This window comes from Rhea pennata, chromosome 9 (genome assembly GCF_028389875.1).
Source record: "Rhea pennata isolate bPtePen1 chromosome 9, bPtePen1.pri, whole genome shotgun sequence".
In the NCBI taxonomy this organism is placed as follows: domain Eukaryota; kingdom Metazoa; phylum Chordata; class Aves; order Rheiformes; family Rheidae; genus Rhea; species Rhea pennata.
In genome coordinates this window covers 15,527,992-15,555,454 of record NC_084671.1, presented here as the reverse complement: position 1 = coordinate 15,555,454, position 27,463 = coordinate 15,527,992, and positions in this window count along the sequence as shown.

The window sequence follows — 27,463 nt, the reverse complement described above, 5'->3', positions numbered from 1 at the left end:
TTCATTATCACATTAGGCAGTGTTTGAAAAGCATATTTAATTAACACTGAGCTTATCAGACAGCATGAATGCTTATGTGTCATTTCTTTGTAGAAAGTTTTTATTTATAAATCTGAAGAGAGGAAAAAGAATATTAGGGTTTGGTTTGGTTTGTTTCCTAAGCACGGGCTCATCAATGACTTCCATCATCAGTCAGTCATACCTGTGAACCAGTTTAGCCAAAGGCTAACATGGTATCATCTGCAACTATGCAGAACTTTATTCTGTAATGCTTATTTCCTGAATCTGTGGATATCTTTAACAAACCAAAGCACAACAAAACAAATGTTCTTGCACATTCAGGAGTGTGGTTTTAGAGGGAAACCAGGCAAGTAATTTCAAAGTCTATATGTCAGAAAATTAAGATACCTAAAATTTCTCATATATGTCTTATTGAAGTCAGCAAGACCATTTAAACTCTTGTCAGTAATCTGCATATGCAATGATCTGTTGTTAACAGCACAGTCCTTTCTTATCCTCACTGGATACGTGTATCAAAATTACGGCCTCCTATCTTAGGCTAAACGTTGATCTTTGAATGTAATGAAACAGAAATCACAAATAAGCTGATGTTCAAACAACTATTGCTCAGACAGGCAATTTCTTAGTTAAGCTATTTTTTCACATGGATGGATAAAAGACAAGGAAGAGAGAAGTTTCATAAATATCATTTTCATATAAACCATTAAAACTTTTAAGCTTAAGAAACGGGGCAAGGGTAGCTACAGATCAGGTCCACATGGTGTTTCATTTTCCATGTGAAATATGGATCTTGGATCCATAAGCATTCCTCAGAGCCAAAACAAAGGGAGGAGGAAAAGGGGATTATTTTCAGGCCAGAAAGAAATGGCACATGTGATCATGAGTATGTATGTGATTAAGCAGACCCACACATTTTTGGTTTTGCAAGCGTACACAGAGCATGCTTTTCTTGGCCAACAATTATGAAATTACTATATTAGTTTCTCCTCAGTCATAGGCCTAAACTGCAAGCACAAACTTACTGATTTATGGCTAGTACTAATATGTGGGAAGGAAGATACACATTGCTCATACCATTTCATTCGCATTTCACATCAGGAATGACTAGAAATCTGAGTTTTTTCAGATTAATCTAATCCAACCAAAACTACAGAGCAGAACTGTTGGCCGAATAAAGGTAGTGAAAGTCACTAGTCTTTAATCAATTCTGCTTGCAGATGCTATCTGTAAAACCTACCAAGGACTTAGTTTAGAAATAAACCAGAATATCATGCTGAGCTATGCTGTCTCTTACTTCTCTCCTCCATGAACATCCTATGCTTCCTCTTGACTTACAACCGAATGCTTAGATCTAGCACGATATTGTTATTTTGTGTTCACAGTGCAAGTAGCAGATTGGGATCATATTCCATAAACATGGCTACTAAGACTTTATAGCAATATAAATAGTCAGCAATAATCATAGAATTGGTAAGGTTGGAAGTGACCTCTGGAGATCATCTAGTCCAACCCTCAAGCGAGTGGCCCATACAAGGATCAAACCCACGACCTTGGCACTACACTCTAACCAACTGAGTTAAACTTAACCCCCAAAGGGTTTTTGTTCTTTTAAAAGGAGTACTAAAGCAAAACTTCAGAAGTGAATTGCCCTATTCTGAAGAATTAAATACTCCTAAACAAAAGTACTTACTTTAAACCATTATATAAAGTTACAAGGATTGACAGGAGAACACAGTAACCATATGTGAAAATGACCAAAAGGTAGAAATTAAGATCCCAGAGAAGATGGCAAAAATCAAAAGGAGGTGAGGAGGAGCTGAATGAATATGAGCTTCCAAAGTACTAGAATTAGATCACCTGATGGGTGATGGGTGATTCAAACCCAGTGCTTCCCTGAAATTTGCACTAATTGCAGAAAGAATCCTTGGGCTGGCTAGCACACGTGCACTTCGCAAATAAATAAGCCAGTTTACAAGATCTGTGCTGGCTTGTGTAACTCCCAGTTCTGCTTTAAAATTGAAGCTTCCAGCATTATGTGCTGTACAAGTGCTTGCCCCTGCCTACCTTCTTCCATATCACAAAGAACTTCACTGGATTCTTCCTCATGTGCTCTCAGATTCATGGTTAACATCAGAAGGGAGCAAACCACCATCTGGATTAAGTTCAAAGGCAGCCAGTTCCCCTCTAAATGTATAAGAAAGTTTGGGGAAGCTAGCATTGAGGTTTCCAATCTTTCAAAGACAAAACTTTGAAGCAGGAGGACCTGTTACTTTTACTAGATAACAGAAATGCAGATCTAGTTTCCTAATCAAGGCACTCTGGTTCTAATTTCCCCATAAAATCACAGAATGGGAAGGTTGGAAGGGACCTCTGGAGATCATCTAGTCCAACCGTCAGCATAGCCTACATGAGGCTTGAACCCATGGCTTTAGCATTAGCAGCACCACACTCTGTTTAGCAACTGAGCTAAACCTGCCCCCATACACACTCTTCTTTGGAAGTGATGGTAATCTCAATCTCCAGCCTCAACAACACTAAAGATTATAAACCTGGAAATATTTTTGTTTAGCTACAAAAGAATGTTTTCATACTTGATAACTGCTAGAGGATAAAAAGCTTGGCTGATGCGTCTTAGTCTTATCAAAACTTTGCTATTAACTTTCGTTTGATTTTCTCGTATTTCCAAGGGGCGAGACAAAGGCCCTTCAGTTTAGATACTTCCAGAATTAATTATTAGTGCCATTGTATGGCTGTACCCAGGAAGAACATATACATCTTTGGTATTATAATAGCAAAGAGTAAGTCTCATATCTGTATATATGGCACAGAGTATAACTAAACTTGAAATAAGAAAAGCTGTTTCAAGGATTACAGGAAAAAAATAATCAATCAGCTTGAAATTAGTATAGATTTGAAACATTTACTTTTTCACATCAAAGTGACAGAGTGAAAGATCAGAACTATAAGGCTTTAGGGGAATACCAACAGATTAGAAATAGAAAAGAGTGTCCACCATGATTACCTGCTAGGGAAACACTGATTTCTGCTACATTTTTTGACAGAATATCAAATGTAATATTAGCATTCTTTGAGTACCCTAAAATACAGATATCAAGCTCCAATATATTGCTAGAAATTCCTGAAGAGCTTCTAACTTACACGTGCTATGTTCTGAAAAGATGAAATCTGAAAAATTCTTAAAATCTGAAAGAATTTAAAATTCCAACATGAATTGTGAAGGGGGTGATATTGCTGAGGACACACTAACTGTTAGAAAAGTTGGGGGGGGCGGTTAATCTAGGTGTAACTATATACTGTTTTTCAGGTTATTAATTTAGCAATTCAGAAATTGCCAAATGTTCTGTTGTCTACCCAGTGCTGAGTGATTTAGTCCACAAGAGTGAAAACTGAAACAAAAGCAAACCAAAACTGTCAAAAACTCATACCATCTCCACAAAAATGCATCTTCATCTGAAATACAGATGAGACTGTCCTTAAGTGATTAGTAATTTTTAAATAATATACATGAACATAATGCATAACATATGCTGGTCCATGACCAGCATTTAATTATAATTCACCCATTTAATAAGACAGAAAATATTGTAGTTGTTCTTCACAGTACAACACTAGAGAAGCAAATTACTCCTATAAGTAAATCTGTCTGAATACTTCACATCATTTTTTTTTTCTGTTCAAAACAGCCCACAACCAGACAGTGGAAGTCTAATAACTAAATTGAAACCATTCAGCAATAATTCAAATAATCACGAAATTGCTGAAGCAATAGCTCTGCAAAATATCTGCAAATAATTCTCTGTGGATATGTAATTGAAATATGCATTACCTTAAGCTGATTGGCAAAGTTACATGATATTGTATCTGTTCTCTAGTTGAATGATTTCTGTAAGTACTACAAAAAAAAAAAAAAAAAAAAAAAAAAAAAACTTAATTCTGAATTTTACAGTAAAATATGCACAAATAGAACAACTTTCTGCTGATGAAATAATTTGTTAGTATAAAATTCATTCAAATGCTCTGAAATTAATATCAAGGACAAACTGAGGACCCAGAAAGCCACCAAAGCTGCAACAGCCCTGTCAAGTTTTTTTTTTTCTCCATCTTCTGCATTTTCTTCAGAGTTAAATTTTATGTTGTGACTAAACAGTACCAGTCTTCTTGACAACATCAATCATATCATTAGGGACTACCTTAACTGACCACCATCTCTGTAGTTGCATCAGATTAATCTCATACTACACTGGGGACACCCCAGAGCTGAAACAGAATGGGAACTGCATTGGAACAAATCCTTTTACAATACAGCAAAGCCAATTACTTCCTTAACCTTAGTAAAGAAAAGAGATAGGAAGGGAGTTTTGCCTTAATAAATTTTTTTTATGATCTCGCTGAGGCCAAGCAAGCCAAGGACAATGAGAGAGCGAAATCTGCACGTAACTCTGGGCAGCACAAGAAAGCGGGATGCTGCAAACGCTGCAGGAGGCATCCTGCACTCGCACTTGCTTCTCCCTACAGAATTCCAAGACTCTTGTCTTATCTCGGTGCTAGTGTTCATACACTGATAGATTTCACCTCCTTTCACATCTGTTATAGTCTTCAACATATTTTTTTTTTTTTTTTTTTTTTTTTTTTTTTTTTTTTTAGAGTCCACCGCACTCATCTCCCCAAACTGTTATGCGAGAATGCAGGGCTCAACATGTCCTCCAGACACAAGAGACAGCCGCAGCAATCCTGTCCCTAAAACTGATCCGTGTTACACTCGTAGGCATTATAACAGAATCAATTTGAATTTAGTTAAATGTAGTTTGTTATAACATCTCATGAAAGATGGTAGAAGATATCTTGTCAGAAGGTAAAATCTTCTCAAAACATTACTAATGAGATACAGAAAAACTTCCAAAACAATAAGAGCTACTAAAATTAAGAGATACTTCATAAGCTCCAGCCATCCAGGGAACTGAATGTAACATCCTCCACAAGTGCAATTACTGATCTTTGCACAAACTCTGGAAATCAGTGAGTGTTGCAATTATATCCCAAGGAATTGCAATTGCAAGAATACAAACAATTTACACGTCTAGAATGAACACGCGAATCCTTTCCGCGAGCAGCCAAGCGCCAAGGTCAGGGCTGTAAGGTTAGGTAGCGCACACCGCGCTGCTCCCAACACAGGAAGAAAGATCTGAATAGTGATGGGTTTTCCTGCTCTCCTGCCAGAAGCAGGAAGATCGACACTTCCCAAAAATTCACATGCTGGGCCACATCTGTGCACTAGAGTACCCAAGTGAGGTACAAACTATCCCCGTCTTCACATCAGCTGAAAATCTTGCCTTGTTCGGGAAGAAGGGTAGGGAGGGAAATCAACAGACATTTAATCTTCCATTTTAAATAAATATTAACTTTATGATCAGGTGTAGCTGATCTACTCCAGGTCACAATCTGACATAACGGAGCCTGTCTGGAAACAAAACGCTCAGCCAGAGAGGGAGGCGCCGGCTCGGGCTGTCCTTGCCGCTGCCCGCCTGCCTCCAGGCTCCTCGCGTTCCAGGGACTGCTCCGGCTGCGCTCTGCCCAGAAGAGCTCAGCATTCCCGGGGGTTCACATGCTTCACGACACCAGTTTGTGAACCTATTCTGGAATGCACTTTTAAGCAATTAGAAAAAAGAGAGGGTAACAAAGCACAGTTCTGCTTTTTTTTTTTTTTTTTTTTTTAATTGCAGAACTGTTAATATTATACATGCTATGAAGAAAGCTTTTCTCCTCGTGTCAAAAATACAAATGTGACTTTTTTTCTTTTTCTTTTCCCCTGCAGAAGTGACAGCTCTTTCTGTTTGGGAAGGTTTCCAATTCAAAAACTTTTCACTGAAAAAAGCTTTACAAAAGTGTACTACATTTGTACTATATTTTTCCATTCCTTTGCTTTTGGAGTGTAATCAAATGCATAGATGTTCTTTACATCCTTGTTTTTTTTTTCCTTTTGATCTTCTTTCCTCTGTTCAACTCTCTCAACAGAGAGCTTTCATTCTCTTGCTATTTTTTAATTACGATTCCTAGCAGAACTGTGTTCAAGAGCACACAGGAGAAGGCAGTAGCACATTTCTGAACACACAGGGTTCAATATGTGAAATATGTGCACATGTCTGTATACCGCACAGGCTGAAAGCGCTCTGACTGCAGCAAACTGAACTGCTGCCAAACACCACAGCATGGACAAGAAAAGCGCATACTTTCTTTCAACAACCACTTTAAAGCTTATTTTAATGTTTCTTCAAGGACTGTAAAATAAAGAATTAAAATCTTGCTCAGATAAATATTATCCTTACTACATATAAAAAATAACTGAGATCCAAATATAAATTTTTCTCCTCCATGGAGTTTATTTGATGCACAGTTACTGCCATGAAAAATAATTCCTCAGTAGGAAAAAAATGGGACCATATAAAAACTGTAAATTCAGCACTGGCTGCAAATATGGTAAGCAGCACTATGTGCCCTTCCTGAAGGGTTTGCTGCTCCACGTTTCCTCATTAAATTGTGAAGAGTTGGCGCTCACACGCTTCTCTCAGGTGCTACCTGATGACGATAGGAGGATCTGCCCAGCACATTATAGCAACCAAGTGGCTTGACAAACTTCCTACAAAACAGGAATATTGTATCTCTGCAGTGAGCTTTTGGCAAAACTCCATTGCATAACAGCCCTATTATTTCTCCCTGACAGGCTGTTTTACAGAAGTTATTATTTTTTGATTATACTAAATGAAGTGGGGGTGGGGAGTCACTGGACAGAAGAAAAGGATATTTACATTGGACTTCTGGCAACATTATGACTAGATAAGTAGCAAATACAAGCCAGAAATGCTCCACTTGGAGTGACATTACAACTTGTTATACTGTATATTTACAAAAAAAGATAAAGTAATTTAATCCTTATTGCAATACAGTGTCAGTTTTTTCCCCTAAAGGTGAAGCCACCAAAAAAAGAAAAAGCAGCAAGGAAGCACGGAAGAGTGAAGTACTTCCCATATATTATGTGAAATAACTTCACATAAGTGGGAAGCACATAGCAGCATTAGGGCTGTGACAGCTCAGACCAGCTGAAGACCTAGTCTTAGCAAAACAAGCCTATTATCACCCAAACGATTAACATCAAGACAATAACATGTATACCTTTGTCTCCCAATTTACTCGCGTACGTCTTAACAAGACATGTACATTGATAAAATCCTCATCGACTATAAATTTCAGACTAAACCATCTCTCCAGATGTTTTATCTCAAGTAGATGTTTCTGTCTACTGTTGTCATCATCTCAACTCTTAGGCGTGTAGCAGTGAGTAGGGAGCACTGGGCCCTATGAAAAGCAATCCTTATAGAGATGCAGATTCTGTCCATTATAAGATTCTGTCTAGTAATTCACCTTCTTTCCTATACCACTCATCTGGGCAGCGAGTGAAAGAACATGGATGCAGAACGGGCAGAGTTGGCCCTAATGTCCCATCAGACAGCAAAGATGAGGATGTATCTAGGAGAAAGGATAATAGGGCCAACAGAACTATTTTTTTCTGACAAAGAACGAGTAGCAAATTGTTTTTCTGCTTGGCATGCCTTCGGTGGGGACAGCAGTTACATGTGTTCAGTATACAGCACTTATTTGTATGTCAGTATGCACTGCAGACTATAAATCTTTTTTAAAATAAAAAACTAATTGTAAACTGGAATTAAGACATCAGAATTATTCTGGTCCCACATCCATTACCATGAAAGTGAAATCTTCACAACATTTGTAGGTTCCAACAACACAGCAAAATAAAGCTGCACAGAAAAACAGTGCTTACATCTGTTATTTTAACTATGGGAAAAGAAGAACAGCACATATGTTAAAGCTTAATCCTGATCAAATTACATAGGAAATCTGGGCTCATAGTAATGCCAAAGATGAAGAAATAGAAAAATCTATCAAAGGTCATATATGAAATGCAAGAATCAGAATACAATAACCTTTCTGTGTCAGCGTCCAATGCATTGCACTGAAGGGTGCATACAGGGAGCAGGACTGGGAGCAGCAGAAACAGAATTTAAAAGTGTTGGTTTCAAAGCTGGATCTCCTGTACAGGCTTTAGTGATTATAAAATTAATTTAGTATTAGTAGAAATGCTTCTTATTTCCACCAGAGTAACATGCTTACTTGAGAAGTAACTGCAGTAGTTTGTCATTATCGCCCTATTTGCTAGCACCCGTCGGCTGGATGCTACCACCCACACCACAGACAGCAGAATGAAATACGTTCTTAGCCAGAAGTTTGACTACATTTATTAGTAAAATGCAACTCCCAGCATCAAACTTAGAAATCCAGGCTTGGCAGAGAGAAAAATTTACTGTTGCGTCTGTCTGCAGTTAAATGAGAAGCAGTTGTAGGCAAAATGAAAGCATCAAGTTTAAAAGCCTAGAAAGAATACGTAATGAACGCTCCTACAACTTTAAAGGTCTAGTCCAAAGCCAGTAAGGCTCATGCTTAACTAAAGGGCTTAGGCATCACCCCAACAGTTAAGATTCCCCAGAATTTAAAACATAAGCCACTGTTACCTCTGAATGGTTTTCCAGAAGAACCTTTAGAACGGGAGACCCACGGTGTCCTCCTGGCCTTGAGGCTTTGACATCGTAAGAATCAGAATTGTTCTGACAACTCTGAACAATTTATTTTCTGCCCCTAAACTATAGCGGTTCTCATACCGTGGCAAATGCAGATTATATATCACTTGTGATAAGAACTAAAAATCAAACGTCTGCCTTATAAATTGTCATTCAGCAATTCTGAATACATATTTCATAGTACAGCTGGCGCATATGCAATGGACAATATATTGCTAGATAGACATCAGAAAATACTCATAAGAATAAAAAAGTTTATATAAAGAATATTCACTTATTTACTATTCACAGATGCCTTTGAGAACAAAACTTTGTTAAAAAGCATATTTTGTAAAAAAAAAAAAGAGAGATTCTATATGTAAATAATACTCAAATATCCATTTCTCTAATTTTCTTTTACTTTTCAGTTTGTTTTTACAGCATGATTTCCACTATCATTACTCTTTAAACATGTTACTCAGACTTTGCAAAGTTACTTTTTGAGTTATGATAATACAAGAATAAAAATAAATATGTTTAACGGGTGAAAGTTTTCTAAAATTAGGAATGTATGAAGTCTGAACTGCCGAATGGAAATACCAATTTAGGTAACCATAACAAAAGCAGCTTCCATCAGTTCTACTGTTAAAAAAACAGCATGTAGAGCAGTGTAATTGTACATGAATGTTACTCCGGATTTAAAAATGAAAGTTCTGAAACACAATCCTCTCTGAGCATAAAGACATTTGCCTTAAGAAATACAAATATGTTTTATATTTTTTTTTTTTTTTTTGGTCACCCTTGTACTCAATGAGATTTTTATTTTCTAGAATGAATTAGATTATATGGAAAGAGAAAACAGGCAGAAGTCTTAATTTCACAATAAGTAGGTGCCTGACAACTTTTTTTTTAATATATTGTTAAAGCAGGGAACAAAGTTCTGCAGCAGGAGAAGCACGTCTGGGAGGTATCTCTTTATAAAGAAATCCACACTTGACTGATGTAATCTAATAACAGAAAAAGTAACTGATCACTATAACCACTATTATTCAAATAGCCTACCCAATTCACCAAAGGTAAATTTTATATATCCACATATTTCATGAAGGCAAGAATTCTGCATCACCTAAGCCCCATGAAAGAGCTCAAGACAACTACAGAAAACAACAAAATATGCTGTTCCTAAAAACCTTGCAAATTTACCTTAATTTCCAGTGAAACACACTTTAATCCTTTGTTATTAATCACTCTGAAAAACCATATCAATTACATAGTAAATTCTTCACTGGTTTAAAATCTACTAAGAGGCCATCAGTCTGGCCAAGAGCCCATTTCTGGTACTTAGGATATAGATCAATAAAAAAAAATCTGAAATCTAGAGAAATCTTGTCATACACAGGACAGTCGGTATGTATTGTGGTGCATCATTGCCTACTGTGGACATCTGAACTTTTCTCCCTCTCTCCTATAAAATTCAAGAATATCCAAATGGGTATGTAAAATCTGGTTTATCTCATAAGCATCCAGGTATCATCAGTGGCTGAATTTGCTGTTCTTCGAGTCAAATTTTCCTGTAGTGTTTTATCTTCACTTCTGCCAACACCTGCTCAAAGAAGAAAAAAAAAAAAAAAAAAAAAAAAAAAAAAAAAAAAAAAAACCTCTGCCACATTGTGGCATGTTCTATCAATGTATACCCAATTAAATTAGAGTTCCAGTTATGCTCTATGTAATTACTTCAGATAACGCTTGGCATCCACTATTTTTAGAGCTGTAATACTAAATATGACATTTAACAAAGAATCTGATCTGTAAATAAGCACAAGCCCACTGTATAGCTCTCAGGAGGCAAGTAGAATTTCCTTTTCTATACATACTCTTGCTAAGCCACTAGAAAAACTTTGGAATACAAAGTTAAAGGACACAAAAGGGAAGAACGAACGGCACCCGTGGTCAAAGCAAGATAAAAGGATTCAGGCAAGTTTTGATTCTGAAATAACTTCTCTGCAGTGCGCTCAGATCTCCAGGGTTGCAGATCACGCCTGCACACAGCCTGTCAGCTTTTACTGCCCGGGTAGATCAGGGATTATTCCTGAGGAGATATGGAACGTGGCTTTCCAACTTTCCAAACTGCTGCCTGCGTGCACACATACAGTGCAGGAAAGGATGACAGGCAGTAAGAAACAACAGTAAGGGGCTAATGTCTTCTGTAATACTGATAGCTTTAATGGGATGAGAAGGATGAGGCTAGTTGAAAATAGTGAAGAGCAAGTTAGAGAAGATATTCATTGACTTTAAAATTACAGCAACAACATTATAATAAAATCCTATGATAAATCATAAATATTTTTAATTATTTAGGCAAGTTAACTGTTTCACACACAAATATTCAAACACAACCATAATCCTCACTCTGCTGTTAAATAAGCACTGAACTTAGTTAGGAAACACTTGCACAAATAGAGAAAGGGAAAAAACAAGCTAAATAACAAGTCTTTAGAAAATTGTTTGCGAATTACTAATGGATCACAAGCTGAACATGAGCAAACAATGTCATGCTATCACTAAAAAGGCAAACATCATAGTCAGATACATGATCAGAAGTATAGTGCACAAAAAAGAAACAATACTTCCATGTACCTTAGCTCTTGCAAAGACTCTGCCAGAATAACATGCCCAGCTTTCAGCATCACATTTCAAGAAAATGATTTGTGAAAATCAAAATCAATATCTGCGGGGATATATTCCTTGTCCAAAAAACAAGGCCTAGAAGAAAAGGGCTGAAAGAACTGAAACATTGTATCTTGCCAAGAAAGGGCTGAGGCCAATATGGCAACAGTCTTAAAACACACAGAAGGTAAATTTAAAGGTAGGATAAGTCATTCATGGAGGATTAAATAGGAACAGGCTACACAGCAGCAAGAAAGAGCCTAGTTGGAATAAATTACCTGAAAAGAGATGGAGTCTCTGATACTGAACATCTTTATAAATAATAGAAACAAACAACCCTTCGAACTGACATTAGTGGGTTTCATCTTGCCAAGCATAGGGGATCTTACTGAAGGCCCTCTTGACACTCTCTCCTGCCAGGAGAACAGGCCACCAAAAGCCCTGTGTTGTTCTACTGTGCTGTCTTTGGTTTGTTTCTCCAACATTGGCCACTTCCTTTAAGTCAGAAATATTTATTTTAGAAAATAACCCTTTGACTAAAAATAGAGCTGGGTACATAATGTATTCAGTGAATGTGAGCTCTTTCTGACTGCAGTTTGCCTGAGTCTAGACAGCTCAGGTCAGAAATTAATTGCTATTCAAAGTTTACAGTTCTTATCATACTTGTTGGGTTGCAGATCATTCCTGAACTATATCTGCAAGATAAGTCAACTGTTATTCCTTTTGGGCTTACACTGGATGGTTTCCTAAACAGAAAGCAACCTTTACACAGCAAAGGAAAATACATTTTGAGGACTGCTTTAAGTTATGTTCTGTTGATTAATTTTGAGACTAAAAATTCATTTGCAAATTATACATACACATTCAGCATCACAGTCTGTTTTTTTAAAAAATCACCTATATAGGAGTTACGCACATATCATGCACAGAGCACTGTATATTTTCTTCAGATTTTGAAAGTGATCTGACTTTAACAAACTAGTGAAGGTTGGTCAGTAGTACATTCATGGAAAGCAAAAGGCAGCAAATGTCCTGTTTTCAAGTCTGATTTAGTATTTTGGTTTCTCTTCTGTCCCAGACCCTAGTCCTAGCAGTTGTTCAAACTTCAGTGGAAGTCTGCCAAAAATACCAGGAGAGCTGACCGCAACTGGCATGTTCTGAAGGGGGAACTGTTTTCTTCAAATCACACTGAACTAAGTCATTGGTTTACTACTGAATTCTAAAAGAAAACCATAACCACAGTAATACAGGCTTTCAAAATAGCAGTTGAGTCCACAAAGGCAGCTAAATCAGAGACATGCAATTGATCCAGACATTACATACAAGGAGTGAAGGAGTCAAGGTGAGGAACTTCTCAGAGATCAGAAACTCAAACTACATCCATCAGGATGAGGTACTTGTCCAAGTATTTTTAAAAGTCTATTTCAGTATGGTTGAATAAACTACTTTTTCTCCCCAAACTGTTCTACTGCACCACTGAAGATCAGGTAAATGAGCTCTCTGGGGCCACAAATATTGTGCTTCAGCCTGAACTTGCAAAAAGTGTCCAAGTAACTGCTGCTTCGAAAGCACTGCTTCAAAGTCAGCCTGACTACTGGGAATGTGGGATTACATCCAGAAATTCATGACTCCACTGTCATCCCAAATATGCAACCTTCTGTTGTGGAATAGCTGAAAAGAAATGGATTATAGATAGCGTTCATTAAAAAAAAAGTTGAAATGTGTTTGTTCAAAAGTACTGAAATAACACGGAAATTCTATAGCCTCAGTGTTCTTAAAAATCAGATTTTTTAATTAATAAACATAAATATATGCACGGTCATTTGGTATCATTTGGACAATATTTGAGGAAGTATAAAACAAGCTCTTTCCCTTCCTCCTGATAAGAACAGCCACCATATCCCCTTTCAACTTTTTTTTTTTTTTTTTTTGACATTCAACAAGCCATGCTTTTTTTGTCTCCTATTGTACAAGTTTTCCATTTCTCTGATGATCCTAGCTGGCTATTCCAGTTTGGATCCACACCTCTTGATTACAGGGGATTAGAATTGCTCACGGCATACCAACAGAGCCCTCACGAGTGCCTGAAGATGAGTATCAACACTTACCCTTTGGGAGTACTGCATTTGAAACATTTTTCCTCAGTCATGTCACACTGAGGGCCAATACTCTTCCTGTGACCAGTCAGATTGCCAGATCTTCCTCCTGTTTGATTACTTCCAGCTGTGAGTCATCCCTTGAAGCAATCCTTTGATTTCCAAATGCCCAGCCTTAAAGCTTATTGTATCGATACTCTAGTATTTTGGTCTCCAAGGCTGTTCGGCTTTTTGCTTTATAATATAAAATGGCTCTGTCTTTATGGTTCCTCCCAAATTTTTGTCCTTAGTAAATTTCATTGGCATGATCTGTTTACGCTAAAGTTATTAATTAAAAAAAAAAAAAAAAAAAATCTCCAAGCTAATTCTCAAGGAATTCTAAGTAACCTCCATTCAAACAATCTTTCTTTCATAGTTATTAATTACTGACATACTTTTAACCAGTTCCTTATGTGCCGCGTACATTTTCTACCAAATATCATGATTAATTATTTGTGATAGTCCACAAACCTAACACTGGGAAATTATTAGTTAAGTTGCAAAGACTTCAGAGAATAGCTGAGTATAAGGTATTTAAAATTCCTTGTAAATTCCTATACTGCAATTATTAACTCTTATTAGATCTATGGGAAATAAATTTTCTTTTTTTCCCCTCAGGCAAGAATAGATAAAGATTTCAGTTGTTGTAAGATTTTGAAAGAAAAAAGCAGAAACAACTATGGAAACAAAACCCACAAAAATCTTTAAAGTATCCATCAAGTTGAGCAGAAGCCCGAAGAACTCCAGTGGGAAACTTATGCAACATGGAGTTATTGCAGTCAAAAACATCTACAGACTTCTTAATCCATTTTTCCACCCCTGAACAGAATGCTATTCTGTTGAGAGCTGTTTCCTTTCTCCTCACCTTTTTTGTCTTTCTTGATTTCTTTCCTAAATGCATTGTTTTCCCTTTCTTCCCCTTTGCCTCTAAACCTTTTAATTCCATGTAATCTCTCCATCACCTTTTCTGTTCTTTCCTTTTTATTCTTTATGTGCTCCTTGACAAACCTTTAAAACAAATCCACGTTTATTTCAAACTCAACCCTCCTTAAAATTATATCTGTAAGTCTGAAAAAGATTCTCCATGAATCCTGGGTGTTGTCAGCTATATTGGACCTGTTGGAAACCTATGACTCAAACAACTCAGCTTTTTACCCTCATTTTAGAGCTTCATATTCTTCAATGAAAGAGGCAAAAGTAGTCTGGAGATGGCTCAAATCAGAATATGAGAATATTTTTCATAGCTTCTTCATTTCTCTCCATTTGAGTCTTTTCTTTGACCCATAATCTCCTCTTTCCATAAGGAAGTTCCTCCTGTTTGTACCACTTATTTTCTGATATGGTAATCTTATATTCAAAATCTTATATTCAAACTTTTATGAAAATGAAATCAGGACAGTACAACACAGTTCTACAAAGATTTATCTCCTACAAAGTAGCACTCTGCACATATTTAACCCAAGCCTCTTTCCAGAAAAAAAAAAAAAAAAAAAGGAAAGAAAGAAAGAAAAACAAGAAAGAAAAAAAAATTACAAGTCCTAATTTCTTTAGCTCTTTTTCCTACAATTATCCCTATCCTGAAATGTCCTAGATGGCCTTTTGGTAAGCATATTACTTCCCACGTTCTCATATATGCATCTATATTTCACAAGGAGTTCATCTGTAAGTGAAAAGTTTAAGCACAGAAAGAGCATCACAATCTAAGCACTACCTTGCATATGTAGAAAGCTTCACTCTTCTTTGACTCAGTTACAGTTACGTGAATAAACTTTATTTCTTCTTAGTTATTCTAACTCAAAACCAAAATACAAAAAATACAGTGCTTTAAGCCCGTAGTTTCACTGGTCATTTACCAATTTATCTTTCTTCTCTTTGACATTTTTTCTCATGGTCACAATTTATGAGATTAAAACTCAGCTAGATTCATCCCAGTCTCCACCTGTATGCATGAAATCATTTGCTCTGCATCTGCAGCATAAAAATAACACATGTGGTAGATGGTAACACTTCTTAAATGTGTATGACAGTATTTGCGCACATGGAGAGAGAGTGCTGAAAAGTAGTTCTTAACCTCTCTCTCCTCCTACTTCCAAATACTTTTAGATCAAAGGCTATACACATTTGCAATGCCTTCAATAGGTATGGCTACTAAAATGGAAAGCTATCCAGCAGCAAATTCTAAAGCAGACTGAAGCTAAAAATGGATGAACAAAGACCTCACATAAAGACCAATAGCCTGAGTAAGATAAAGCAAAATTTTGGTGGCAGATTTAAAGTTTCTGATTTTAGCAATATTACAAGGGAAACCACATGAGGTTATGGCACAAGAAAGAAATCCACAAAATCTCAAGTCTTCTGTATATTTCTCATCTTAGATAAATCATTTAACTGCTCTGCATCTGTCTCCCACACTCAGAGATTACTAGGATTTCTTCCTATAACAGTACCTGATAGGATGCCCACTTCATTCCCTGGCTGATTTTCAGGGATCCAGCCACTAAAAATTCCAACATCTTTTAATCATTAAGAGTCTGGTCAAAGCCAAAGAACCAATGAATCTTTGGCTCTCTGGGAACAGTCTAGTGACTCAGGCTTACTCTTTAACATCCTCATGAGGTAGCAGGAACCCAAAATGACAAAGTCTGTTGCTGAATCCCATCACAGCTTCAACACGCCTCTTCCCAGACTCTCACTACAGCTCCAAATCTTCTTGCTACCTCTTCAGAAGTCGTGGCGTAAAATATATCCAAACAGATTTACAGACATAAATAAGATTTGGCACAAAATTTTGAAATACAACATCGTGCACAGAACAGACAGGCTACAAATCATTACAAAATCATGAGCTGCTGCTTCTTCTACCTTAGCCTTTACTTGAGAATCCATTCCTGCTTAAGAATGACAGGGGTTCATTATTTTCTTTCTCCAATCTTTTTTCCAAAACTACCAGAGCTCTCCCCTTGTAAGCAAACATGTTTAATGTCTTCACCTACCACTCCAGGCTTACGCCACTCTTTTCTCATCCTCCCTTTCAAAGACCTTTTAAAGTCCATTTTTGATGCTTTCCCTGTTACTATCAGTAGCTTCACCACTCCAAACACCACTGTTCCACTGCTTTCAGAAAATCTTGCAAGCTGTTTTCTAAATTTGTTACCCAAATTTCTAGACTATTTTACAACAGTCTTTCAGTAAGATTAATTGTTCATTAAAATTTAACACATATCCACTAATTAACATAATTTACCAACTCATGAAATTATACAACAGAGATTATTAGGTCTTCATTGTATTCATTGCTTATTCTTTCTACTCATTACTTCTTCTTATGTAATACTAGAGCAATACATTATTACTTCTGTTCTTTGATTGATCTCTACGAGGCTCAAATCTTGCTGACTGACATATTTCTAAGGAGTCCCACAATCCTTTTTAAGACGTACACAAATTTCCTATTGTATATTTAGAATGCCTTGCAGAAAAGGGTTTCAATACTGAATAAATCATTTAAGCACTATCTCAATATAAAACTAATACAAAAATATAACAGAAAAGTTTAAGCACTGAATAATTTAGAAAGCACTATATGTTAAATAATCCTTCATATAGCCGCAAGGACCCCTACAACAAAATACCAGGAAAACAGTTCAAGTGACCCTCAGAAATAGGATGCTGAGAATTAGGTTGAAAATAACCCTGGATAAATGAATACCAATCTTGTTTAAACTTAAGTTTAAAAATAGCATGATATTATTCTGTAGTATTAACGAAAGTTAGACGTAACCATGAAATGATGAAAAGAAATAATTAGTAGCCCAAAAGACCATTAGAACACACACTAATGAAACAGTTTTCAAGGGAAACTATAAAAAGAAAATAGAAGTTGTAAAAAAGCAGAAGCCTGAAGAGAAAGAAACTCATGAAAATGTATTGGCATGGATGTTACATGTGGTCATTGATCATTATATTGCAGTAATTTGCTACCACAGACTTTTTCTAAAACAAGGAGTAGATGGTTAAAAAAGTTGGAACTTTATTTAAAAATACAAATATACAAAGGTAAGCAGTAAAACAAAGAATCAATTAAAAATAATTTTTTGGAATTATTGTAAAGTAACAGACTCCAGTCTTACACTAGCAAGGATGAGCTATAGACGTGGGGGAAAAAAAAAAAAAAAAAAAAAAGTGTAGTATTTCTGTATAAAGTGTGACCTGTCATACTGGACCACAGCCATAACTCAGCCACAGAAGCATATTACCTCTGATGGTCATTTCAAACATTTCTCCAGAGGCAGCCAGAATCCCTAAAATTCACAATTACAGATTGCTTTGCCCATAGCTGCACTGACCTAAATATAAAAGTGGCTCTGTCTTCACTGGTGATTAAGACATGCCCCAAGAACATTATCGACATTGGACTCACCCTTTTTCCGTACTTACGGCACACGCAGTCATTGTGAGAGGGAGCTTTTCCTCCTAGCCCATTACTTGATGTGGGCAGGGAGTTTGAGGGGACTTAGTACTTTGCTTAGTCCAAACAGCTCCTGTGCATCACAGATGCAACAAAGAGAACAGCTCCCCGCTAGATACCTCAGAAGACCTGTCGACTGGAAGGGCACCGCCTTAGCAAAGAGCACAACAACATCTTCTTACTCGAGTTCTGGTCTTCCAAGCATCAATACTACATAACCAATGCTCAGCACACCCTTTAATACAGTGATAAGAGTTAACTTTATCATATGCAACACATTTAAGTTTACTTTTTTTCACTGGCACATGAATAACACTACCAGGAAAACCACCCCAGCTAACAACATCCACCATTCTATTGCCCTGACAGGCTCAGATTCAACTTTTTATACTCTCTCCTTGCGACCAGAGGTGGTCTTATGAGCAAGGAGTTGGCCTAATTAAAATCAGTCAGGACAGCTGGGAAGCTGGAATACCCTTAGCCATTCACAGAAGCCTGTATACACCTCTAAATTTTTGCCTTGTAACCAGAGGCCTGAGTGCTTGCAAGAGTTTAATCTTATCCTAAAGAAATACAGCAGTGTACTGTTGAATGTCTGCTTTGGCAAAGTGAGAAAGCTAAAGGCATTACTGTGTATCCAAAGTCAGCATACGACCAGTCAGATTTCCAGCTAACATAAAACAGCATTAGCCTCATTAATTTCTTTGGCCCAGAATCATCTTTTAGCCTTAGAGCACATACATTGCACATGCTTTCCACTACAGAGTTTTTCCACAAGTTGAATCTCAGCCTCATCCACCTCCTTCCTCCGCAGCTTCTCTCTCAGTTGTACCCTATTACTGCCACAGCTGGTCTTCATTATTACACCCTCAGCAACACTACACAAGCACATCCTTCCCAAAGCGAAGAAGTGTTTTCCTTTTGCTCCTTTCCTAGTGCTAGAGAAGCTTGAAAGCACCACCTAATGGCACAAGTAGCATCCTGAATGTTATCTTTTTTAAATTTTTTCTTAAGTACCTTAAGGAGGTATGGGTTCATATAGCAAACTTTACTGGCCATGTTCCATAGAATGTCTGGTACAAAAATGGGGGATATTATTTTATTTGACATACAGGACAAGTTGTCCAATAAGACCAAGCCATATTTCTACAAAGGCAAATCCTTCTACATCGTGTGTCAAAGTTTACTGACATCCTCAGTTTCCAAAAGCACTTCAATAAGGAGATCAGCAGCACTCTGTATCTGTATTTTGAAGGGCACTGACTGATTTGTACTGGAAACAAGTAAACAGAGACACTCCTATTGCTACATGCATCTGAAACAAAAATATTCTGCTGCATACAAAACTTCAAGAGCCCATCTGCGGGCTGTCTTGTATCATTAGTACATACTAAACAGAAATTGAAGTGACTAGGAAGCTGTCTGTTTTCTTACTTTATCCAGATATTACTCCTTGGCTTCTGCAGCATTCCTTGTTACTTTCAAGAGCACAAATGAAATGAGAAAGTGTGACTTCATTCACAAGAGTTTGGATTCAGTTTTGGCAGGACACTGCAGATTGCTGAGGCTGACCTCTGACTCTGAAGCAAGCTGTCTCAATCCTGAGTAGAATGACTAAATGCCCTTCTTGCCTTCATTCTTGCCTTAGGAAGCCAGAACAGGAGTTAGTGATCTGTGCACGTCTATTATTGGTGACTAATAGAACTTTTCCAGCACTTCTCAATATCTTTTTTCTTACTGAAAGAATTATGCAAGATGACCTGATGATTCTCTATCACTAACACTACTAAGAATTCCACCTTCCAATTTAGAACTTTTTTTAAAAAACAAAATCATGGTAATGCTATTCTGCCCATAAACAAACTGAGACAGTAAGAGATTAAAAGCCTCTCTCGTATTTCACAGCAGGTCAGTAGCAAATCTAGGAACAAAATACAGGTTCCCAAACCTGCTCCAAACCTCCACTCACTGGACTGCTTTGCCTCTACATGTACTACATGTCATCTGATGACTTTAATCAGAGCAATGGCATAGACACAGATCACTTGTATGGCTTCCAAGCCTTTGTCAGATGCCACCCTAAAATTCTGGTTATGCCATTCTTTTGGTTTTAACTATTAGATTTTATTTTTAAGAAATTAATTTCCTCTGAGATGAACGTGCTTAAACGTCTCCCACAATGGCCAGGAACCTGAACTGCCTGCACACTGCATGCTCTAGAGATTGGAAATATGAAACAAATAAAAACATTAAGAGAATAGATGCTAACAAGAGAATATTTTCTTCAAATTTAAGAACATTAACAATAAACATGAGGATGATAGAACAATGTTATCATACATAGTAACTTTTGCCCTGTAGAATTTATAGCTCCCAGCAGCCTATAAACTTTAAATACTGAACGCATGACAACCAAGTATTCAGATATCATATGGCCTCCACAGACTCAAAAGAATAGCAGTGTCATTCTTCCTACAAATGTATGCACTAAAACATGGATCCAAACATGAAAGTACTAGCACAATCTTTAATGTCAGTTATTCTTAATGATGGTATACCAATGTTGACAATCGACAGTATTTTTAATTTTATATTTATATATAAGTCCCTTATTCTGATCCCAATTTTCATTTCCAGTTGATTCTGATACAATATGTCTTCCATTAGCAGGTATCAATCAGATGAAGTGTTTTCTTTTTTTTCTTTTTTTCTTCTTCTTTGTGGGTTTTTTTTTTTGTTTTGTTTTTTGTTTTGTTTTTTTTTTTTAAGATGAGGAAAAATTCCTATCTGTTCTGAAATAAGCTAGCACAGAAACTGTTTCTACAGAAGCTAGGAAAAAAGAGCCTGTGAACTCTTTTTACTTATAACCTACACGGCAGCTCACCTATATGGTTTTACTTGTAACCTCTTTATTAGCCAAGTGATGACTTTCCCATATGATGATCTCTTTCTGGTAGATTCATTCCTCTTTGGAGTGTCAGAGTTTTTGCTAAGACCAGATTCAAAGCTGGGGCTTTGGAGTTTACAATGAAAGATACCTCTATGCAACCAAGTCACACAAAACTGCTTGTTAGTCTCATATTTGATTTGTTTACATTTTGTCTTATTCTGATAGTGCAAAGGAAATGCTTTTGCCAGCTAAATGAATAGAGGACTAATTTGAGCTCAAGATCATTGATAAATAGAGAAGGAAAAAAGATAGTTCCATTTATTACACATTATAATATATTTTTGCTATATATTTTGACATTTCTGATTGCTGACATATTATGCTGAGTACATGACTAAACCACAGTAATATTTAGCATACTTAGAACTGCTTATATCTTGTTTTATTTAGAAGTGCTTGCTGTGTTTATATTTAAACCAGATAACACAGATGGTTTTTCCCCCTCCACAAATCTAAAAAAAATCTAAAACTAAATTGTAAATCTCCATTCATTCTGGTTGTCTTGACAAGACTCCTTTGAAATTCTCATATTTTTCATTCAAAGGATTTTTTTTTCCCCCAATTTTCCCATGTCAAAGGGAATCTCATGGGGAGGGAGAAAGCATTTTCAAAACAAAGAAGTTCCATTCATAAAAAATGTTCTTTGATGGTAAAAAATAAAGCACACTCAGAGCTCAGTACTTTTTTTCCTACAAGTTGAGCTTGAACACTTATTAGCTTTTTTTCCCCCCTTTTAAAAATTATTTTAATTAACATAAATTGGGTTAGTGGGAGAAATTTTTTGGTTGGGTCTTACAATTTGTGCTGCAATTGCAGAATGAGGTGCTATTGAATATTATGGTCTGTTTTGATTTCAGCCATACCAGTCCATCTGATGGTATGAGATGGTTTAAGAAACAGAGTAGAGGACTGGAAACTGGAAAAAATCTTCTACAGTGTTCTACATTTGGTACTGCCATGGTCTGTTTTTCCACCTCTCTCACAATTTTCCTAAAATTCACTGACATTATACTTTCTACATTTTGTCTGCTCAAACTTCACAATAAAACACATGCACATGAGATGGAATATACAAAGGTAAACAAGTTATCTAAAGCATGACAAGTCAAATGATAAAACTAGTGTTAAGGAAGTGTAAATATACACAAATATAAGGCCGAAAATACAAGAGTCAAAACTTTGAAAGCTATGCTGCATTCACCACGAGTGTACTTCTATCCTAGCCGTCACTGTCAAAGCACTCTCACTTGGAAACTAGCCCAATGATAGCTTTCCACAGAGACATCTTGATTTGCAAAGCTCAAAGAAATTTTCAGAAGTTGGAAGGGTATAACCAGTTTCTGTTGCAGATGGGGCAACCAAAGGACAAAAAGAAGTCAACATTCATATAACAAGCCAGTAGGAGAGCTAGGTGCTAGATGTTAGCCATGAAGACACAACAGTTCTCAGAGTTAAAATGTTCACATAATTTAGATTGCAATGACAGAGAGGCACTTGGTCCTTTGCTGCCTTCCCATGCTCCACATGCCACCCATATCCTTGTAGTTTCACTTGAAACAGATGTGATCTCAAAAACACAAAGCGAGAAGGATACTGTCGCAAAGATGTGGGCTTAGCAGACCAGAAAGGATGTCAAGGCTGCCACAAAAGGGAGCTCAGCAGGCAAAAAAGGAAGCAAAGCATTTTTCTGACTTGTTTTTCAAGGAAGCAATTCTTACATTATCATGTCAGTCCCTCCTAACTTTGGAGTATATTGCCCAAAACTTCAACAAAATTTGTCAGGAGTATAGGTCTTGGACACAAAGGTCCAACAACAGATGCCCAGGGCACAATGCAGCTCTATTCTGCCCCTAAAGCCACTCATTTTGTCTGCAGCAGCCAAAAGTCAGAGCTCTCCATAGACCCTCCAAGCAGACAGGAGGAGCAGCGAGTGTGAGACAGAACATCAGCAAGTCAGTCTTCACTCACACAGCTCTGCTGCTGTCTCTAGTCCAGCCAGAAAGCCAAACATACACAGGTGAGAAACATATGTGATAACCTAGGGAAGCCAAGCTTCATTAATTTTATTACTCATAAACTATTTATACAGAGAGGAAAACCCCTGGAAGAGAATCAACAGATTTTAGACTTTTTATAGTTTATACTGATAAGGGGCAGGATGCCCAGTGATAAACATTTCTTTTTCCTTTAAACTACGTACTGAATTCATCCAAGCCTCTCATAACTTTGAAAATGAGTATTGTATTGTAAAGTATCCTACTAGTAACTTCAGGAGATCTAGAGCAGAAAGCTTACCAGGTCTGCACATAGAACTTAATGTCTACATTTGCACATCCACCTCCTATCTCTCATATTTCCATGTTGCCAGGAACCAGCAAGACAGCTGGCAATGCTGATTTTTTTTTCCATATCTCATTTTTTCCCTCTTAGGAATTAATGCTCATCATTTGCCTCTAACAAACCTAAAAAAAAAAAAAAAAAAAAAAAAGTCATCATGATTCTGAATGTATACAAGAACAAAACATCATTTTTATGTCTCACAAAATACTGAATAAAACAAACCATTAGTAAGTGATGCACCCACAAGCCCAACTATCCTCTCATGTCCATCAATGTAATTTCATTGCATCTAATGATTTAAACCAATAAGAGAGTTGGAATAGACTGTAAGGTTGATAAAAAATATACTACCAGAGTTCTGTGGCAGTGAATGGAAAATTGTTTATCTTCCAGAAGAATCAGAAATTAGAGACAGACAGACAGCTTAAAACAAATCTTAATGTTTGCTAAATGGTAGAAATTAAAAAAGTATAGATATGGTACACTCTTATTTTTTACTCCTAAAATAATCACCAAAATGACAGCATGCGTTTGCCTTAACTCATAAGAATAGTTATTTTTTTCTGCATAAGAAATGAAGTTTCATTAGATTTCACTTATTAAAAAAAAAAAAAAAAAAAAAAAGAAAGAAAGAAATAGTTCTGGAACACAAACTTTTTGAATAAATTCAAATTCAGAAGTGAACTCTTCAGGTTGCTCCACTTTTCAGTGTAATCAAGGGAGTCTTTTCCATTAGTTCCAAGAAAGCTGGATATAACTCTTGCAGACATAGTTTATGCAAAGGTTAAGCATTAAATTCACTAATACGCTCAGAAGAGAACAGTCATGCATGTTTATATCAAACATGCTCCTTAGAAACCACTTTTAGATGACAACTTATAACACCCTAAGTAAATCTAGAGGTGGAAAGTGTGGCGAGGGAGGAGAATATTTTCATAGAAGCATAAACTCTATCATATATTTGGTTCTAGTTTGGCAATTTTTGTCCAAAACCACATTTTTTAAAAAATCTTATGCCAAAATAGTTCTTTAGTTCATTGGCTAACATTTCACTGTAGGAACTGCATTTAAAAAAAGACTTTGATTTTGGTCATGAAGTCTTAAAAATAACAATCCCTTTTAAAACACTAAGCCAGTTGTTATCATGCAGCTGCAAAAGAAGGGATTTGGACCTCTCTCATTTTGAGCTCAAGCTTCAGATTCTGTCTCTCATCCTACACTTCTACTATCCTAATTACTGACCTAGCATATCCTTGGGTGAGCCATCCTCTTTTCTATGAAACTAGATCATCCAAATGACAGAAATCTGCAAAATCTGTCTGAGAAAATAAAAAAAATAATAGACCTTATCTGAAAATATACCATTGATCAGGCAATACTGCCATTAACTTTTTATTAATACAAATGAAATACTGATTCAGAGAATGTAGTTCATCAAGAATGTCATTTCTAAATAACTACAAGATCTCATTGGCCAAGAAAGAAAAACAGCGCTATCAAAATTGTCTGGCTCTGTGGAATACTGGTCTGAAATCATGTCAAAAGCATAGGAAGAATGAAATCTCAAACCTATTAGAAGAATAGTATTTTTCAGTCCACTTTACACACTTGAATATATTCAACCATGCTATGTTAAACTTGCAATGTAAAAATGTGTCAGGTATTCTTTTTGAACTGTTTATATTGACTGCCTTGTCAGAGTATTGTTTAAAATGTTTACATCTCTCCCCTCCACTCCAAGTGTTGCAACCCTACCACAAAATAAATAAAATCAGATACTGCTTCACAGACAACAGACCCTAGTCAAAATAACTTAAAATCCCAATCCTTCTGAAATAAACACTTGAATAGACCTAGCCAATAGAGCACCATGTCACCTCCTAGTTCCACGCTTGGGAGGAGCTGGCTGAACACTTGCGGGTTGCAGCCTTACAGCGCTGCTCTGGGAGCTCCATCCTGAAGATCTGAGGAACATCACTGTGCTTCACCCAGTTTGCAAAATACAGTCTTCTTAAATGGAAAACTGTGGGGGGAGGTTGTCAATAAAGTTACAATGTGCTAGTAATTTTTTCCTGTTAGCTGATGACCTCTTACAGATTTTTTCCATGGATATCTCACATTATTTTATAGACCTGTGGCTAAAAGCAAAATCTCTACAAACAGAGTTAGGCTGATGATAGAAGACAGTAAAGCACAAAGCCTAAAAAGAACCAGATGTAGTATCTTAAACACAATTCAGTTGACTTTATGGATTTTAGGGTTTACTACTTGATTTTATTGCACAGCAACAAGGACTAAGATACAAAGCATACTACAAATGAATCATTTCATAGGAGACTGAATATGCCTTTCAATTCCATTTCTGTATTGTCTTAGGTTTAAAAAAAAAATTATTAGAAAAAAAAGGTTGAGCTACATGAAGATATATGCCATTACAAGTAGCTCTAATGATTCAATACTCAGAAGGTAAGAGACATGTAGGTGAAAAGGGCTCACCACACTTAAGCTCTGCCCAAAGCTTTTGTAGAATCTACCCTGGCACAGGCAAACACTCCTTAAAAGATCTCCTCACCAGTAAAACACGTAGGCGATATGCTATGGAGTATGGAGAGTCAGGCTGACTGCAGGACAGAATATACCTTCCCGTACTCTGCAGATCAGCGTCTTCGTTCTAGAGTCGATACATAACTTTCATATACTTTAACCACTCCACCTTCCAAATAACAGTACAGCTAGGATTTTACTCTAGGAAAGATGGTTTTGGCCAACGTGATGCTTACAGAATCAAGGTTCTGTTACATTTTATTATTGACTACATTCCCATAAAGAGTAGAAACTTTAAACCACGCTTTACGTTAGAGCTGAAGCAAAGCTAATACACCAAACTGCCACACTGCTTCCTGATGTTTACTAGGCTGCTTTATTAAACCAGGCCAAAGGACTGACAGAAGTGGTTGAAGCCTTTCTCTCCTACAATGCTGCTGTTAGCAAGAGATTTTCAGGACAAATTTTTCAAATTATCAGCTAACAAAGTATTTTAGCATCATCTTTGGCTTCCAGATTAATGCATAACTGAGAGAAAAGTGGTTCATGGATTACAAAGCAAAAGGCAAGCCTGGTTGTCTGGCACAACCAAACACAAGACATAATTTAAGGTTAAATCAAAAGATTTCATTACATTCACAATGTTTGTCAACAGTTAAATCTCTTTTATACCACGATATATGTAAAACATTTAAAATTTAAACAGTTGCCCTTCCAGCTATCTGTCACTGCATGAATCAGCTCTAACGCAACACAGCACAACAGTTACTGAGGAGAGTTGCTGTCCTGCCAATATGTACAGAAAGAGGCTTGTCTTAGGTAAATTAGTAACAAAATGTTCTCTGTTTAGTGGGTTTATTAATATTCTCTGAGGGAAATCTCGAGTACCTTTCAAAGCATTTCATTATTATATGAGTCATGGCCCACGTGACAGAAACTTCTGTGTTTAAATGTGTGTGTTCTGTTGCTGAAATCAATGGACTATTTATGACCAAAAAACATTCCCATGAACCTCTCAGAACTGGATTTTAGTTTCAAGTCCTTGAGTTGCATTGAACTGAGTAGCATATGAACTGGAAACCAGTGGAGATCTTGGAGCACAACTGTGAAAAATCTCTCCATTCCCTAACCTTCAATGATAATTTTAAATAGCTTTCCTTAAAAAAAAAAAAAAAAAAAAAAAAAAAAAAAAAAAAAAGAACATCTTACTAAAAAAGGAAAGGAATCATCTTCAGATTCAAAATACAGTGATGTGGCCTCTGTCCAAAACTAATTTTAAGTGGCCTTTTAAACCTTAACTCAAACATGTTACCTTTTTCTAACACCTCAGATGAGACAACAAAGTCAAGTCAACCTTGAGTTCACAACATAACCAATTCATTGCCTTCAGCCAAAACTCTATAGTCCCAGAGCTCAAGTCACACGCTTACCTCACATCTACCTAGTGAGGAAAAGCTTAGTATTAGTCTATTTTTACAGAAAGGAAGCCAAGACTTACAATTTGAGACCAAAATGCCTACAAATTTTGCACCACGTTGAAGATATTAAAATAATATTTTTTCCAAGTATTTATCGTTAGACTACAGAAGCACGTTTTCTCTTGCCTGCAAGAACTCAACCCCCTTTCAAATGAAGCAGAACTTCAGATTGGGTATTTGCAGGAGGACAAGAGAATCAATGGTTACCTGTG